The 17763-nt window shown below is 39.5% G+C and overlaps 1 long non-coding RNA gene across 6 annotated transcripts in view; it reads right to left on the bottom strand.

Annotated features, from left to right (window-relative positions):
- Nucleotides 1-17763, bottom strand: part of LOC137096714 (uncharacterized) — a 354124-nt gene that overhangs the window by 95332 nt on the left and 241029 nt on the right. The window lies entirely within an intron of this gene.

Genomic DNA, 17763 nt, shown 5'->3' with positions numbered 1-17763 from the left:
ACGTGCTTAAAAATTGCCCTTTAACCCATTTCTTTCTAAGAAACACACATTTTCCCATGCCTGTGTATCCCTGCAGGCATGAAAAGTATGTGTTTTCCTTCCTTAGGGCAGGCAAAAGATCCAAGAGGAATTGGGATTTTAAATCCCAGTTCCTCTTGGGATGGAGGCCACACAGCTGGGATGCATTTGTAGTCTTGGGAGGTGACTTCAATGCAAGGATGGGTCCAGATGACTCTTCTCTCTATAAGCAGCAGAACTGTCTATCTCCAACGAGTGAGGATGAAAGATCTCTCCCTTTCTACTAGTCTAAAGATACAAAATTGAATGTTGCAGGTCTGTGTCTAGCAAAAACAACTTATAGGCTAAATCTCTACATCTTAAATGGGGTGCTGGAAGGTGATCACCCAGCCGAATTCACCTTTCTTTCAGGTGCAAAAATTAGCACTACCGATTACATAGCCATTTCTACGGATTTTCTCACTTATGCTAAATCCCTAAAAGTTATGCTCAAACTTGAGAGCGACCATCTCCCAGTCTCTCTTCAATTAAACTCCTTCTTGCAGGAAACTCATATAACTGAATTTACCATCTTCTTTTACTGCCAAAAGAAAGATCTTATAACTGAGCCAAGTGGACCCTGCACCTGAACCAAAGAATAACGGATGTGCTGGCCACAGATCAGCTCATAAGCCTTTGCTCTTCTCTGACATCAGCCAAAATTGCCAGCACACTCATGGAAAGCTATAGAAACATCATTCAAGAACTTCAGAGACAGTTAAGTCAGAGCAACAACATAGAGAGGAAACGGCAGCATTGACAACAGTATTAACAATCTGAGGCATAGTTTGGCAAGGAATATATTTCTGGCAAAAAAAGCACTCACCACTGCTTATCAGATGTTCAAATCCAACACTTCACCTACAACTGCACAAGATCACTTTCAGCAAAAGAGACAAGAAAAATATTCCTCCCACAGGTCATCCTGTCTCTATGCTGCATTTATAGACTTCAGAGCAGTTTTTGATTCCATCTCCTGTACCAAGCTATGGGAAAAACTTCGGTCCGCCTCAACAGAAAGATGATTCCTGCAACTAATATGAACATTCCATGAAGGAAATACTCTGAAAGTAAGATGCAGTCCCTAGGGCCATCTTAGCAAAGCACTCGAAACTGAGAAAGATAAGGGTGCATTTTGGCCCCACTATTATTCATTTTTTATTAACTCCATGGTGGAACACCTATACAACATGGACTTCCACCCTCCAAAACTAGCAAGAAGGCATCTATCCACCCTATTCTATGCAGATGATGCAGTTCTTCTTTCTAGAACTCAAGTTGGACTGAAAAGAGCCCTGAGAGCATTAATGAATTACTGCAAGGCAGAACAGCTACATCTCAACTTTCAGAAAACCAAAATTATGATGTTCACTAAATGACCCAAGAAGCACAGCTGGAGAATAGATGGAAACAAAATTGATCAGGTTTCAAGTTTTAAATACCTGAGAGTACTCCTCCATTGTACTAACAGCATGAAAGCCCACGAAAGATAGGCAGCAGAGACAGTACAAAAGAGCTTGTCTGCCATTTTAAGATACCTCAAGATGGGAGGAGGCCACTTATACTGGCAACACTTAAATATTCCGAAGCTAAACCAATTGCACAAATGCTATATGGAGCCCAGCTTGGCCCATTTTCAAATTATGCCCCACTAGAGCATGTTAAATCAAAATTCTTAAGATCAGCTCTACAGGCTCCCAGATTTGTCTCTAACACAACCCTACATTTGGAGACAAGCTTTGTGAAAGTGGAGGTGAGAATATGGACAGCCATTCTTAACTACTAGCAACATCTGTCCTTCTCCCCATGTGATCTTGCCGCTATAACCATTAGGGACGACTTCCAGTCCACATGGACTAAAACGGTGGCAGTAAAGATTGCAAAACTAAGTTTCTCTCAAGGACAATTGCTACGCATGAGATGGGACCAAGCCAAAGATCTCATTAAGCAACGGATCCTGGGCATAGAGCACCAATCGAACCTAGCCTGTTTCCCAACCTTTATTGTTAAGGAAGCAAACAGATACCTCATTGCCCCCTTGTTATATCTAACAGACCTGGAGGTGCCCAAGCCTTTACCTTGGCAAGATGCCATACCCTACCATCAGCTGTATTGGAGGGGAGGTATCAGAAAACCCCTTTCAATGAGAGATTATGCCTCTGTGAGTCTGGACACACAGAAACCAATGAGCAGGTGCTTCTTCAATGCATGCTCTATAGAGACCTTAGAATTAATCTCATTACATCATGCCTTCAAAAATATCCAGGGCACACAAAAAATATTACTCCACTCTGCTGCTTTTGGACACTAGTACTACAATAACTTACAGTGTTGATAAGTTTTGTGCTGCAGCACTTAAAATTAGAAAGGTGATGATCGACCCACCAAGGCAACACCCTATTGGGAATGTAGTTAGAGTAACCTGTTACAGCTGAAATGCTAATAGACTTTTAATGTACCCCTCCTATCCCCTTTAGTGCCTCCCCCCCCCCTCGTGCTTTGACCTCTTCTTTCAGTCTTCTGCCCCTCGGTTCCATACCTGTTATATTAACCTGTGTTTTTAACCTGTGATTTTAAACCTGTAATTTGTTTTCTAATAACTGCTTCACTGGGAAGCTGTTTCCCCTTCCCAGTGTGCTTGTGCTCTGTTTTGTGCTGGTCAGTGATCGTGAATAAAGTTTTGTATTGTATTGTGTCTTAAATAAATACAGTAAATTCATTTGGTTGTGTAGGTTTAGTTGGGAAGAAGAATTAGGAAAAAGTAGGCAGATTTATAACTCTCCTATAATACTCCTTAAAATCATAGCTAGACTAAAACCAGAGTATTGCTATTATAATAATCGCATATTAAGAAAAGTCAATTGTGAATTGTATTTCTTTTTCTTTCACTCCCAGTCCTGAGGCACTATCAGAAAACCAAAACATCTACTGCTGAGAGAAAACTCTTCCAACATATTCTTGGCTTTGTATGAAAGTGTGGCTCAAAATTCAATGTAATTTTATCTGGCTTTCTAAAATAGTACATTAAAGTTGATGAGGCTCTAAGATGAATTAACAAAGAAAGTAAATTGCTATATATTTGGTTTTAAGTTTATTATTGGAATGATCTTTATTCTATGCAATATATGGTTAAAGTGCTAGCCAGACAAATTGCTGGTGCTCCTTTGACCTGAACACAAGATGGCATGGTTCCAACCAATCTGATTGAAGGTTTCTAGGCTGAGCATCAAATCTCAGCCCCCTGGGTCTTGGAATGATGGATTGAATTTTGAAAGTTGAAGTAGAGCTCCACATGAGACTTCAGTACTGTACTTTGTTATTTGTGTCTATATTAAACATGTTCATGTGCACTTGAGTTTTCGGAGTAATCTTTAACCATGCACTGAGAAAACAGATTCACTGCTCTCCCTTTAAAATTGAAACTAAAGAAAAAAATCTTGACATTAGAACAGTGAAAACAAAGGCTATCGCTGAGTGGAAAGGAGTGATCACAAAGGAAAAAAATAGGATATCTACCATGACAACTAATGTCTGGGGTACTCCTCTCATTTCCATATATCAGGGATTTTATGTATTATTTTTATGATAAGAGATATCTCATATATTAAGACTCCCTATCTCTTATCAACATATTAATCAATCAATTGATCTTTATTATGGCTTGGGAAGGGGGCTGAACAGGATTCAGAGCCAGTGCTACATTTCAACAATGGATACAATACCAAGTCTAGAAGCATTTCTTTCTCTCAGAGTTCAGGGAAAATCCATATCTTCTAGCATGCTATTTCTACTTCTTAGTGATTGCTTCACCCCATAACTGTTTTGATTAATTAATTAATTAATGGTGGCTGATTTGTTTTCATTTTTTACTTTTTTAAAAAAATCCCTGCATTGTCATATTTTTGGTGAGGCCTCTTTCCTTTTGGACCTGTATGGCCAATAGTCGCTGGTGAAATTGAGCAGTAAAAATATGCCATAACTCTGGTGGACCATTCAAATCTATATAGGTTTTGGGTATTTGATAATGCTAGTGTCTGAATTTATCTGCACAGTATAATTATAGTAGTTTGATATCACTGACATGACTCCACAATATGGAATGTTGGGATTTATGTAATGGAATGAGGTTCCTAGAATTCTCTCTTAAATAAAGCTCCAATAGGAAACTCTAACTACCCCGCCGAAGTACAAATCCTATAATTACATTCAATGGAGTGATAGCAGTTAAAGTGCTGCCATTGTGCAATGTGGGTACACTTCTGATAGCCTTAAAACAAGAACTGTTTCTAAAGGACTTATTTAACTGGGGCATTATAAAATACCAATCCTAGAATATTTCTAGTTTTCGCCCAAGTACTTTTGGTCCAAACGTTTAATTTTTGAACGTATACTGAGAAATCACTCAAAATTAGCTTGCCAAACAGACTAATTTTCCCTCAGTTCTTGTGGGTTTTTTCGGGCTATATGGCCATGTTCTAGAGGCATTTCTCCTGACGTTTCGCCTGCATCTATGGCAAGCATCCTCAGAGGTGAGACTAATTTTCCTTTTTATGAAGTACAGCTGAAGAATCTTGTGCAGGATTCACTGTAAACACTGCACAACAGGTTAATATAAATGTCTAAAACAATCACTACATGGCATTCAGAAAACTTGCTACTGCCCATTTTTTTTGGGATAACAAAATTGTCCTAAGATAACCTTATTTGGAGTTGGGACCCACAGTTTAAGAAGTGGGCTAGAGTAATGGTAAATTACCATTATGTAAAGAGCTTTTATTCAGTGGACCCAATATGGTGGAGGCTACCAGTGCAATTTAAGCTTCAGACTCCTTTGATGGCTGGGCTGTTTAGGTATAACTAATCAAAGATTATTTAACATGAACACTTGCGGTTTTTTTCATAGCTTTCAGCCAAATAAAACACAACTAAATATAACAATCATCTCTATTCTTTCTGTAGGCTCTTGAATTTTACCCATAATTTCAGGTTGGCTCCTGCCTGGCTAAAGTGAAAGGTCCATAAACCTCACTTCCTGAGATTCTTGATTATTGATCAGTCACTCTGCTTTTGGCATTAAGATTTTTTGTCTCTTAGTTCTGAATACAGGCAGTCCTCAAGTTATGAGCAAGATAGGTTCTGTAGGTTTGTTCTTAAGTTGAATTTGTATGTAAGTCATAACAGGTGCATTTTCAAGTGCAACTCCAGCCATATATATATATATATATATATAGAGAGAGAGAGAGAGAGAGCGCTTTGGATAGCATAGGGAAGGGTTAACACCCATGTGGTGTTTGTTTTGCTGTCTGTGCCCCTGTTTATAAGATTTCAACTCACTTTCTGTCGCTGTGATTATTAGATCACAGAAAAAAATTGGCTTTTTGTGGAAACAAGGATTGATTCTAAAGTTTCAGTGGAGACACCTTTTCCCCATAATAACTCTTTTAGGAGCGAATTTCCATTCCAGCATGGTAGTGAGGACAGTTCTGCAATGCTGCTCACACCGTACACAAAGTTTGTTTATTTATTTATTTATTTTGCTTATATACCGCTGTTCTCAGCCCAGGGGCAACTCACAGCGGTGTAGAACAAAGTTAATGCTCTCAACAGTGGGTAAGCTTTAGAGATGCAATGCTGAAAAAGTAAGTAAATGCAGGATTGCAAGGATCCCCTTGCCTCTCCAATGCTTTCTTTTTGCCCTGTTAATATTTGTGGTACAAAACTGGAAGAAAAATATTTCACATATCTAGGAAGCTTTTTAGCTGCTGATAGGTGTTAATTAACCTAATATCTTGCATAGATAGGCTAACTTCATGTTGCTTGTTTTCATCCAGAATCTTGAAAATAAAAGACTCCAAAACAAATTAATATTCTGAAGAAATAGCACTTCCAACCTTTTCCACAATGCATAATTATAGGATAAGTTGCATGATGATCATAAAAGTAAGCAAGAATTTGCATTCTATTAAAGATACCACAATATAAAAGCAATTTAACCTCTATGATTTAAAGACATTATCACTAATTATAAAAGCTCAACATCTCTAATGACAGCTGATTCCTCCTAGTACTAATCTTTATGTTGCCAAAAGGTACCCCCAATACATTTTAGAAAAGGATATGCATACTAACAAAATGCCAAGATTTGCAGAAGTCTGCGTGATCAGCAGCAACAGAATACAGAGACTCAAACCCAGTTGGTCTCTAGAAGGCACCCTCTGTACTGCCATATAATGCAGTTTGAACCTGCATTGGCCTGGGTAGATGTAGAGCCTTCTACATGGCAGCTAAAATGCAGAAGCTACTGTATTAAAAGGGGAGTGGCTAAATGACGCTAGCGGTAAATCTGCACTGATTTGCTGCAACCAACAAAAAACACATATTAAATATTTCTGCTTATGTCCTGATTGCAGCCAGAAAAGGCACATATTTGCATCACTGTATATCCTTGCACTTGGGCTTTTAAAAATCCTGAAAGAGCTGATCAACTGATTGGGATGTCAAATGGACACACAGCTGGTTTAAAGGAAGCACAAATGGAGAGGAATTAGAACTCTCTGAAGCTCTTTATTTTAAACTTTATAATATTAAATAAAGCTTGAATAAACAATTGAGGGAAGAGAGAAATTTGGTGAAAATTATTTTTTTTAAAAAATCAGTCCATTATGCACTCATATGCATACATGCAAATTTGCTTATATTTATATTAAAATATTAACATGTGCGCATATACAATCCAGTGCATAATGGAGTGATTTTTTTTTAAAAAAACTTCTGCTGGATGTCCTTTGTTCGTTCTCCACCTTATTCTGATACAGAAGAAGCCTGTGAGGATGGTGGTAGACCCAATCCCAGGACTAACAGGTCTGTGTGTGGACCTACAGACAGGTTTTTACCCCCTCTTTAAAACCCAGATTTTGGCGCTGTCTGGAAACACCCTTATATAATGCAGATTGAACAGCATTAAACTGGATTATGTGAGTCTATACTACCATATAATCAAGTTCAATGCAGTTAATCTGCATTCTGAAACTGGATTATATGGTAATGTATATGGGGCCTTAGAGAAGACCCATTGATAAGACAGAGCCACTAAATCAGTGACATTTGCTTAAGTTCTCATTTATTGAATGGATCTACTGCAGTTGGTGCAACAATTCACTATGTAATAAAATTTGAAAGATTTCTGTTCCTGGTTTGAAAATGTTATTTCCTGTTGAATTGTTCAGTACTTACTTTGAAAGTAGTTGCTATACTCCAGCAACTTCATTTTGTTTGTTTTTTATCCTTCTATTACCTAAAACCCATAAGTTTTAATTTTCCTTAATGAAAATATGCACAAAGACAAACTTTTTGCAGTTTGATAAACCTTTTCCATTTTTTCCCATGTTTTATTATAGAAACAATTAGGAAATGACATTTCTAACATAGGAACAAAAATTGTGTTACATAGTGTTATGTTTAAACCTGAGCAGATGCTTACATTACAGCTTGTATATATATATATATATATATATATATATATATATATATATATATACACACACACACACACACACATATTGCATCAACTTCAGTAGATCCATTCAATAAATGAGAACTTAAGCAAATGTCACTGATTTTAGTGGCTCTGTCTTATCAATGGGTCTTCTCTAAAGCCCCATATACATTACCATATAATCCAGTTTCAGCTATTTGTTCCTGTTGATTATTGCAAAGTTTAAAAGTCATTACATGCTACAGTCTTTTAAAAACTGTGTTTTGCATTAAATTGTGCATTGTGTGCCTTCAAGTCATTTCCAACATGCTGACCCTCATGTGAACCTATCACAGGGATCTCGTGCCAAAATTTGTTCAAAGTAAGTTTGCCCTCTGAGACTGAGAGAATGTGGGTTTCCATGGACAAGAAGATTCACATCCAGGTCAACCAGAGTCCATGTCCAGTACTCAAACCACTACACTATGCTGGTAGCACTACTATAGGATAATAGCCATTGATAAGAGTTCTTCAAATCTCCGAAGGTAAATTTTATTCTCCATGTAATATAAAGAAATATGATTTTTTTTGTTGCCTCAGTGTAAATATCTCCACATTTCCATCATATGTTAATTTTTAGAGAATCTCCAATGTATCAGTGTTACGAATGCATTTCTATTTTTTTTCCCTTTACTGAAGAAAAAAAAATCATGCTTTCCTTCAATGGAAACAGCAACAGCTACAAAAAGTTGTGTGTTCTTGAAGTGTGAAACAAATCCTTCTCTTTTACTCATTCTAGTCATTAAAACCTTGTAGGAGTTTGACTTGGACTCAGTAGAGCTATCTTGCAGTTACAGTCTTTCTTCTTTGGCTGTATTCAAAACTAAGAGATTTATGATGCCTTTAAGCATTCCACTTAGTTATGAAAGAACCCATATTGGCTTCATCTGCTTTGGAGAAAGAGATTAGGTCACTTAAGCTCACCAGCTGCAAATTGGTGAGGATATGAAGACCAGAAAACTTGAGAGGATATGAGGATGTATAGTATTACTTTATTTTACTTTTTCTAACACTAAAGTACCACACACACACACCAATTCCTAACAGCTTACTGGCTGTTAGGAATTCTGGAAGTTGAAGTCCAAAACACCTGGATAGCCAAAGTTTATCCATGCCTGCTCTACCTATTATTACTATTATTGAAATGGCTCATGCCATAACTTTCATTCACTTGAAACATATCTGAAATATTCTACAGACATAAAGCTCTGCCATATGAGGGAGAAAATCTAATCAAAACAGAGTCCCTTCTCATTTGGAGGTGTGTAAGCAAACTACTAACTTTGTTTCCTTGGGATGATTAATCAAAACAATTTTATAGGAATAACTCCCCTTACTGGCCACATTTAATAAGTGAGAGTGGATGGATCAAACAAGGTTGTATCAGGGTTGTGACCAGATGTGACAAAAGATCATAGAGACAAAGAGGTTTGAAGGAATGTTTTGCACCCCTTTTATTCCCTCAATTTGCGGATTGAAAATGTTTAAGCATGGTAATTCAGAACAAGTTATTCATTGCTATATTGAACAAAGGCTTTTGCGTATGGATTATATTTTAGCTTTTAATTTTTTCAGCTATACCTAGTGTAAGCAAAAGAATAAAATGTGTCACACACTTCTTCCAACATATTGATTGACATGGTGATTGTTTTCTCCAGAATTCCATGTTATTTTCTGCTTCAGCCTGCTGCTTGCACCTGACATATTTGTCTGACACTTATGAAATGTAGTGTCTAGAAAACAGAATTGAGAGTCAGGAAGTCATGTGATCATATCTCAGTTCTGCCTTGAATTCAGAGTGGTGTAGGGTAGTACAGGGTTTCAGCCACCCCTAAGTATGGAAATAATAATAATCATCTATTATAAACACTCTAAAAGGAAATATAAATATCACTGTTCTTCCTCTTGCACTAGCTGATCACTTTCACTTTGGGGATACAATGAAAACGGTGTGCAATGACTTCAAATTCCATGGGAACTATCCAAGACACTGAGACTATTTTGGGAATGGGATTCAATACCTTGCTTAACTACTATAAAAATATCCAGAATAGTTTGCTATCCTAGAGTAATGGAGTAATTTGCCAACATTATCTATATGTGTAACAGTTATATATGTACGTCTTTTCAACATGTTCTAAAGCAATGGAACCAAGAGAAGAGCTACTAAAACACATTGGAAATGGGAGTGGGCCATGTGATATCAGTATGTGAATGTGTGTGGGGAGTGCTCATAAGAAACTCTTTAGGAGGTAGGAGTTAAACTTACACTGTGTCCTCTCTTCTAGGACAGCTAGTTTATAAAGTAGAAGTAGGTAGTCCTGGGCAATATGTAGGTAACTCCTTATATCTGTATCTAATGAGGAATTAATGATAGCACCTGACACCAGCAGTGATTCCACAAAATGCACAAATGCATATTGAAAACTATGCATAAGTTAGGACTTTCTAAAGGGTATGTAGTGTACACATGACACAACTTTAATATGTCTCATGTTAAGATGTACTCTTTTCAGTTACATCATTCCTGCACTAAAGAATGAACAGTTTCAAAACTGTTCTCACTGAGGGAGACCGTTCCCCATTTTTATACATTCTGCAATCTCCCCTCATTTTGCTGAGGCTGTAACAACTATTCAAAAGGATGTTGATCTTTATTCTTTGCTCAAAGGCTCAAAATCTCATGGTGCTGCTCAACAGTTTTTCAGCAAGGTATCTTGAAGTATAGATAGGCAGAATAAATTTGTAACATTTTGAAGCAAAGAGAAAGAACTAGGTAGCATAAACTCTCATAGAATTAAGTCTACTTCATCAGATGCATGGAGTGAAGTGCAAAACTTATGGGTATGGTGATGAGGTGAGTAGTTCAGGTTTAATGATGGCCATTCAGGGGAAAAAGGCAAGAGGAAAAAATTTGCTTTGAGCAAATTTGAGTAGATAACTATATGAATGATGGATGGAACTATTGACCAAGGGAAACCTATTCCAATTAGTAATCCAAATTTCAGAATTTTCATAATTGCTTTGTTAAGCTCTGTTCCATTAGTGAAATTGTGTGAAATTGTGAGGTTCATCTATTTGTAATTTTATGGCTAACAGGAGGAAACTTAGCACACTTGTAGACAACATTTATGACTTTAAGCCTGCCAAGTTTCAGAACATTTCAGTAATCCACTGATTTTAGGAAAATTTTAGTTTTTACCAATAATTTGTTTTTAAAAAATTACAAAAGGTATTCCCTTGAATTTATGCACAATGAGACAGCATAAGCTTGTCAGTCTTGAAAAATTTCAGAAAGATTCATTCATCTACCGATGTCTATGAATTTTTAAGTTGATTCCTTTAAAAAAAAACTACAAGAGGTATATACTCAAATTGTAGCACAGTGAAACAATGTGAGCAAGGCAGAAAGTCTGTCAGGTTTCAGGACAGTCAGCCTATCCACTGATTTTTAAGATTTTTTTCCAAATTAAGCACATGTGATTGACTTATGCTGCGGCTTTAACATGGACAGTCCAATTCTTCTGGCATGAGCAGAATTCTGGAAAATGTATTTCAGGGTGGGGCCTTCTGAGTACTCTGCTACAGCAGTCTTTGCCTTCTCAAACTACATTTCCCAGTGTTCTGCTCACACCAGCTGAACGGAGCTGCAGTTTGGGGTTGGATATAATTTCTATAGAGGAAGGTTATAGACTGAATATATGAAGGGACAGAATCAAACAGAATTTTCAAACAGCTACTCTATGATTACATTTTAAGAACACAACTTATCCCTTTCTCTTGCAAATGCCATGTCACACAGATGAAACACTGAGGGGAGTGCATATAAGACCAGCTTTGCAGAAAGCCATGTGATTTGGTTTTCTTCTTCTGGTTGGCTGACAAGGAAAAAAAAAACAGCACACAACTGCCCTTATCAATCACATCAGCTCCCTCCCAGCACAGTCCCGTCCCCGCACCCTCCAAACCCAGACAATTTGGGCAACAAGGCAATGGAGTATGTTAATTGGAAAAAAATCTTTGAAACAACAAATCTTTTATGAATCTCTCCAAAGGTTTCAGAGGCTTGTGTTTTGATTAGTAAATGCTTTGGAGGAGTCCTTTCTAATTCAGAGATTTGTATTTCCGAATTGTCTGAATCTCCAAATTATTAAATGGATCTATGAAGCTTTGCACAACCCTATCAACCATTGTTTTAATATGTGTGGTTCGAATACCCAAAGACCTCAACGGCAGAGCAGGCGGAGGATAACATGGTACATGTTACAACAGCTGTGAAGGCGGAAGACGACTGCAACAGATTGAGAAGCCATGTCATTGTGTTAAACCACACCACCCATGTGCCACTCTGTGAAGACTGTGTGTTGATCAGTTGTGCACAGACCTCCACACATTAAAAAAACTCACGCACAGGCGTCTTCCAAAAAAATAAATAAAAACAAACCAACCAAAGTCCCATGGCGATCAGTGAATGGCGACAGGGGTAGGACTGTGAAATCTGGAAGCCCCTAGTCACAGACTGGCACATGGGTGGTGAGTACGGACTCAGTCATTCTACCTCAAGGTCTGAGGCAGTTAAGCAGTTCGGCAGCTGTATCCACGACTGAGCAGCCCTTTTTAGGACTCTGCTCACCACATAAGAGTAGGGGGCTAGAAAAGGTGCCCTAAACATAGTCTGCCTCTCTTATCCCTGACTGGACTGCCGTGTCGAGTGGGGTCACCACCCTGTGGCCAAAAAAGAAAAATGAACTTTGATACATGGAACGTACAGACACTGATGGACAACACTGACAGTGAATGCCCCGAACGCAGAACTGCCATCATGGCAAGGGAGCTGGGACACTTTAACATTGACATAGCAGCACTTCAGGAGACCCAGAGAACAGGAGAGGGACAGCTGAAGGAAGAAAAAGGAGGCTACACCTTCTTCTGGAAGGGACTGCCTGAAGAAGACCAAAGAATGCATGGAATTGGCTTTGCTATCAGAAATGATCTGGTGTAACATCTGACCGAAGCACCCACTGGCATCAGAAAAGCCTTCCAAACATGGCAAATCTCTTGGGAAGACAGGCAGACAAACGTCTACGTGCTGGAAGAAGCAATGACCACCAGCATTGAAGCGATGGTTCTCTGCCATCAACTCAGCTGGACCAGCCACGTTGTCTGGATGCCCAGCCGCCATCTCCCAAAGCAGTTGCTCTACTCCAAACTCAAGAACGGAAAATGGAATGTTGGTGGACAGGAAAAGAGATTTAAAGATGGGCTCAAAGCCAACCTCAAAACTCTGAGGTTGACACTGAGTACTGGGAAGCCCTGGCTCTTTAGCGCTCCAGCTGGAGGTCAGCTGTCACCAGCAGAGCTGCAGAATTTGAAGAGGCACGAATGGAGGGTGAAAGAGAGAAACGTGCCAAGAGGAAGGCGTATCAAGCTAACCCCGACAGAGACCGCCTTCCACCTGGAAACCAATGCCCTCACTGTGGAAGAAGATGCAGATCAAGAATAGGGCTCCACAGTTACCTACGGACCCACCACCAGGACACCGAACTTGGAGGACCATCATCCTCGGACTACGAGGAATCGCATAAGTAAGTAAGTAAGTAATATGTATGGTGTGCCAGGAAACCATTGTCTCTATTTAAGCCACAAACGGTGGCTGAAATTCCCATTCTTCAGTTTCTTTGTCTAATCTTACTTTAAATGGGTTTTTTTTTGTTCAAGAGCTGCTAAAGTGTTAAGACATTCTTTCCCACTGAAGATCAGAAAACCTGTGAATATTCTTTACACCCTCATTCTGAGGACATTGATAAAATATATAATGTCTCCTAAGTGTGAGACATGTTAACTGTCTAGGCATCTTTAATATTTTCATTTTTGTCTGTCATTTGAATTCTTCCCTACAATATTCCCTACTATAGCAATCCACTCCAGCAAAGGATCGCCGCCTTGTCGGGGCGCTGGAGCTTGAGCACCTCAATGATGTCATGAGCGAAACCGTGAAGGGCCACCCAAGACGGGACGGTTGTGGCAGAGAGGTCAGACCAAGCGCGATCCCTGGGGAAGGCAATGGCAAACCACTCCAGTATCCTTGCCAAGAAAACTAAATGGACCAGTACAACCAGAGATATGTCGGTATGCCATTGGAAGATGGGACTCCCAGGTCGGAAGATGGCCAAAATGCTACTGGGGAGGAGCAGAGGATAAGTTCAACTAGCCCCAGATGTGATGACGCAGCTAGCTCAAAGCCGAAAGGAAGGCTAGCGGCCGACGGTACTGGAGGCGAACGACGAATCCGATGCTCTAAAGATCAACACACCATAGGAACCTGGAATGTAAGATCTATGAGCCAGGGCAAATTGGATGTTGTTATTGGTGAGATGTCAAGACTAAAGATAGACATTCTGGGGGTCAGCGAACTGAAATGGACTGGAATGGGCCACTTCACATCAGATGACCACCAGATCTACTACTGTGGACAAGAGGAACATCGAAGAAATGGAGTAGCCTTCATAATTAATAAGAAATTCGCTAAAGCGGTGCTTGGATACAACCCAAAAAATGACAGAATGATCTCAATTCGAGTGCAAGGAAAGCCTTTCAACATCACAGTGATCCAAATATACGCCCCAACCACAGCTGCTGAAGAAGCAGAAGTAGATCAGTTCTATGAGGATCTGCAGGACCTACTGGATAATACACCAAAAAGAGACATTATTCTCATTACAGGAGACTGGAATGCCAAGGTGGGAAGTCAAATGACAACCGGGATCACAGGCAAGCATGGTCTGGGAGAACAAAATGAAGCGGGACGCAGGCTGATAGAATTCTGCCAGGAAAACTCGCTGTGTATAACAAATACTCTCTTCCAACAACCTAAAAGACGGCTTTATACATGGACCTCACCAGATGGTCAGCACCGAAATCAGATTGACTACATCCTTTGCAGCCAAAGGTGGCGGACATCCATCCAGTCGGTGAAAACAAGACATGGGGCTGACTGTAGCTCAGATCACGAACTTCTTATTGCCCAATTTAGAATAAAACTAAAGAGATCAGGGAAAATACACAGACCAGTTAGATATGATCTCACTAACATTCCTAGCGAATATACAGTGGAAGTGAAGAACAGATTTGAAGGACTAGATTTAGTAAACAGAGTCCCAGGAGAACTATGGACAGAAGTCCGCGACATTGTTCAGGAGGCGGCAACAAAGTATGTTCCAAAGAAAAAGAAAACCAAGAAGGCAAAATGGTTGTCTGCTGAGACACTGGAAGTAGCCCAAGAAAGGAGGAAAGCAAAAGGAAACAGTGAAAAGGGGAGATATGCCCAGTTAAATGCGCAATTCCAGAGGTTAGCCAGAAGAGATAAGGAACTATTTTTAAATAAGCAATGCATGGAAGTGGAAGAAGACAACAGAATAGGAAGGACAAGAGACCTCTTCCAGAAAATTAGAAACATTGGAGGTAAATTTCAGGCAAAAATTGGTATGATAAGAAACAAAGATGGCAGGGACCTAACAGAAGCTGAAGAGATCAAGAGAAGGTGGCGAGACTACACAGAAGATCTGTATAGGAAGGATAACAATATCGAGGATAGCTTTGACGGTGTGGTGAATGAATTAGAACCAGACATCCTGAGGAGTGAGGTTGAATGGGCCTTAAGAAGCATTGCTAACAACAAGGCAGCAGGAGATGATGGGATCCCAGCTGAACTGTTCAAAATCTTAAAAGATGATGCTGTCAAGGTGATGCATGCCATTTGCCAGCAAATATGGAAAACACAAGAATGGCCATCAGACTGGAAAAAATCAACTTATATCCCCATACCAAAAAAGGGAAATGCGAAAGACTGCTCAAACTTCCGTACAGTGGCCCTTATTTCTCATGCCAGTAAGGTAATGCTCAAGATCCTGCAAGGAAGACTCCAGCAATACATGGAGCGAGAGTTGCCAGATGTTCAAGCTGGGTTTAGAAAAGGCAGAGGAACGAGAGACCAGATTGCCAATATCCGCTGGATAATGGAGAAAGGCAGGGAGTTTCAGAAAAACATCTACTTCTGCTTCATTGACTATTCTAAAGCCTTTGACTGTGTGGATCATAATAAATTGTGGCAAGTTCTTAGTGGGATGGGCATCCCAAGCCACCTTGTCTCTCTCCTGAGGAATCTGTACAAGGACCAAGTAGCAACAGTAAGAACTGACCATGGAACAACAGACTGGTTCAAGATTGGGAAAGGCGTACGGCAAGGCTGCATACTCTCACCCAACCTTTTTAACTTGTATGCAGAACACATCATGCGATGTGCGGGGCTGGATGAATGCAAAGCTGGGGTGAAAATTGCTGGAAGAAACATTAACAACCTCAGATATGCAGATGACACCACTCTGATGGCCGAAAGCGAGGAGGAGCTGAGGAGCATTCTAATCAAGGTGAAAGAAGAAAGCGCAAAAGCCGGGTTGCAGCTAAACGTCAAAAAAACCAAGATTATGGCAACAAGAATGATTGACAACTGGAAAATAGAGGGAGAAAACGTGGAGGCCGTGACAGACTTTGTATTTCTAGGGGCAAAGATTACTGCAGATGCAGACTGTGGCCAGGAAATCAGAAGACGCTTACTTCTTGGGAGGAGAGCAATGTCCAGTCTCGATAAAATAGTGAAGAGTAGAGACATCAGACTGGCAACAAAGATCCGCCTAGTCAAAGCCATGGTATTCCCTGTAGTAACCTACGGATGTGAGAGCTGGACCTTAGGGAAGGCTGAGCGAAGGAAGATCGATGCTTTTGAGCTGTGGTGTTGGAGGAAAGTGCTGAGAGTGCCTTGGACTGCGAGAAGATCCAACCAGTCCATCCTCCAGGAAATAAAACCCGACAGCTCACTGGAGGGAAAGATACTAGAGACAAAGTTGAAGTACTTTGGCCACATCATGAGGAGACAGGAAAGCCTAGAGAAGACAATTATGCTGGGGAAAGTGGAAGGCAAAAGGAAGAGGGGCCGACCAAGGGCAAGATGGATGGATGGCATCCTTGAAGTGACTGGACTGACCTTGAAGGAGTTGGGGGTGGTAACGGCCGACAGGGAGCTCTGGCGTGGGATGGTCCATGAGGTCACGAAGAGTCGGAGACGACTGAACGAATGAACAACATAGCAATCCACTAGAGCAAAGTGGTTTTAAAAAGCAAAATGATTTGCATTAAGTCAGAATTGTGGCAAGGCCAGATTTAATACATATAGAGCAAGTGTCAAACAAAATTAAGCATGTTAGATTACCACTATTTTTTAAAAAAAATCAGTTGCAAACATTTGACCAAGTAGGAGTGTATCTGTCATGAACCGTCTTCATCTAAGTAGAATCAGTTTTACTTGCCCATAGTTCTTGTTGGAAGGGACCCAACAAAGATTTTATCTTAAAATCAAAATATATAACCTCAGGATACAAAGAGGGAAGGAACGTCATGGTTAAGCAATCCCTCTTTTTATCCATTCTATCTGCACTTGTTAGTTTTCCTTATTACAATGAGGATTTCTAAATTACATAACATACTCATGCTGAGACTTGAAATAGTGTTGATTAATGTCAAATAGTTATTTGTTGAACATAGCTTTGCTGATTCTGTTATTTCGATGCAAATCAAAACCTGCCCTTTTGCAGTAAAGTTACATTTCCCAGTCAGGTTTAGTTTATGAAAGACTTTATCTTCAAGACAGCTTTTTCCAACACTTCAACAAAACTAGTCCTCTTCCCATTTCGTAGTGTAGTGTTTGTTATTTCTTTCTCTTGCAGTGTATTTTTAACATTTGTCTTTGGTACATTATATTGTTTTGCTTTAAACTCCATATAAATGAGGATATTATTGTCTTTGTAGTATTTTGTCTATCTCCACAATGCCTTCTCTTGTACTTGGTTTTGCATTGCTGGGGTTCTAGCTCTTCAACATTTAATATTTCTAAAGTACTATTATAGATGCTTTATTTATCTTCTGCAAGGCATATGTCCATTTATGGTGTCTTCTTGAATACATTATTTTTAAGAAGCTTGCTAGAACTACACATCCTTAAGTAATAAGCTAGAGCTTTCCTGCCCAGTCAAGTTATTATAATTATTATAATTAAAACTCAGTGGAGTGATCTTCATAGTGGTGTAATACAGTCACTATTACATGACCTAGTAACCAAG

This window comes from Anolis sagrei, chromosome 3, assembly GCF_037176765.1.
Source record: "Anolis sagrei isolate rAnoSag1 chromosome 3, rAnoSag1.mat, whole genome shotgun sequence".
Lineage (NCBI taxonomy): Eukaryota > Metazoa > Chordata > Lepidosauria > Squamata > Dactyloidae > Anolis > Anolis sagrei.
The sequence above is the reverse complement of the archived record's forward strand: the minus strand, read 5'-3'. Positions and strand labels throughout refer to the sequence as shown.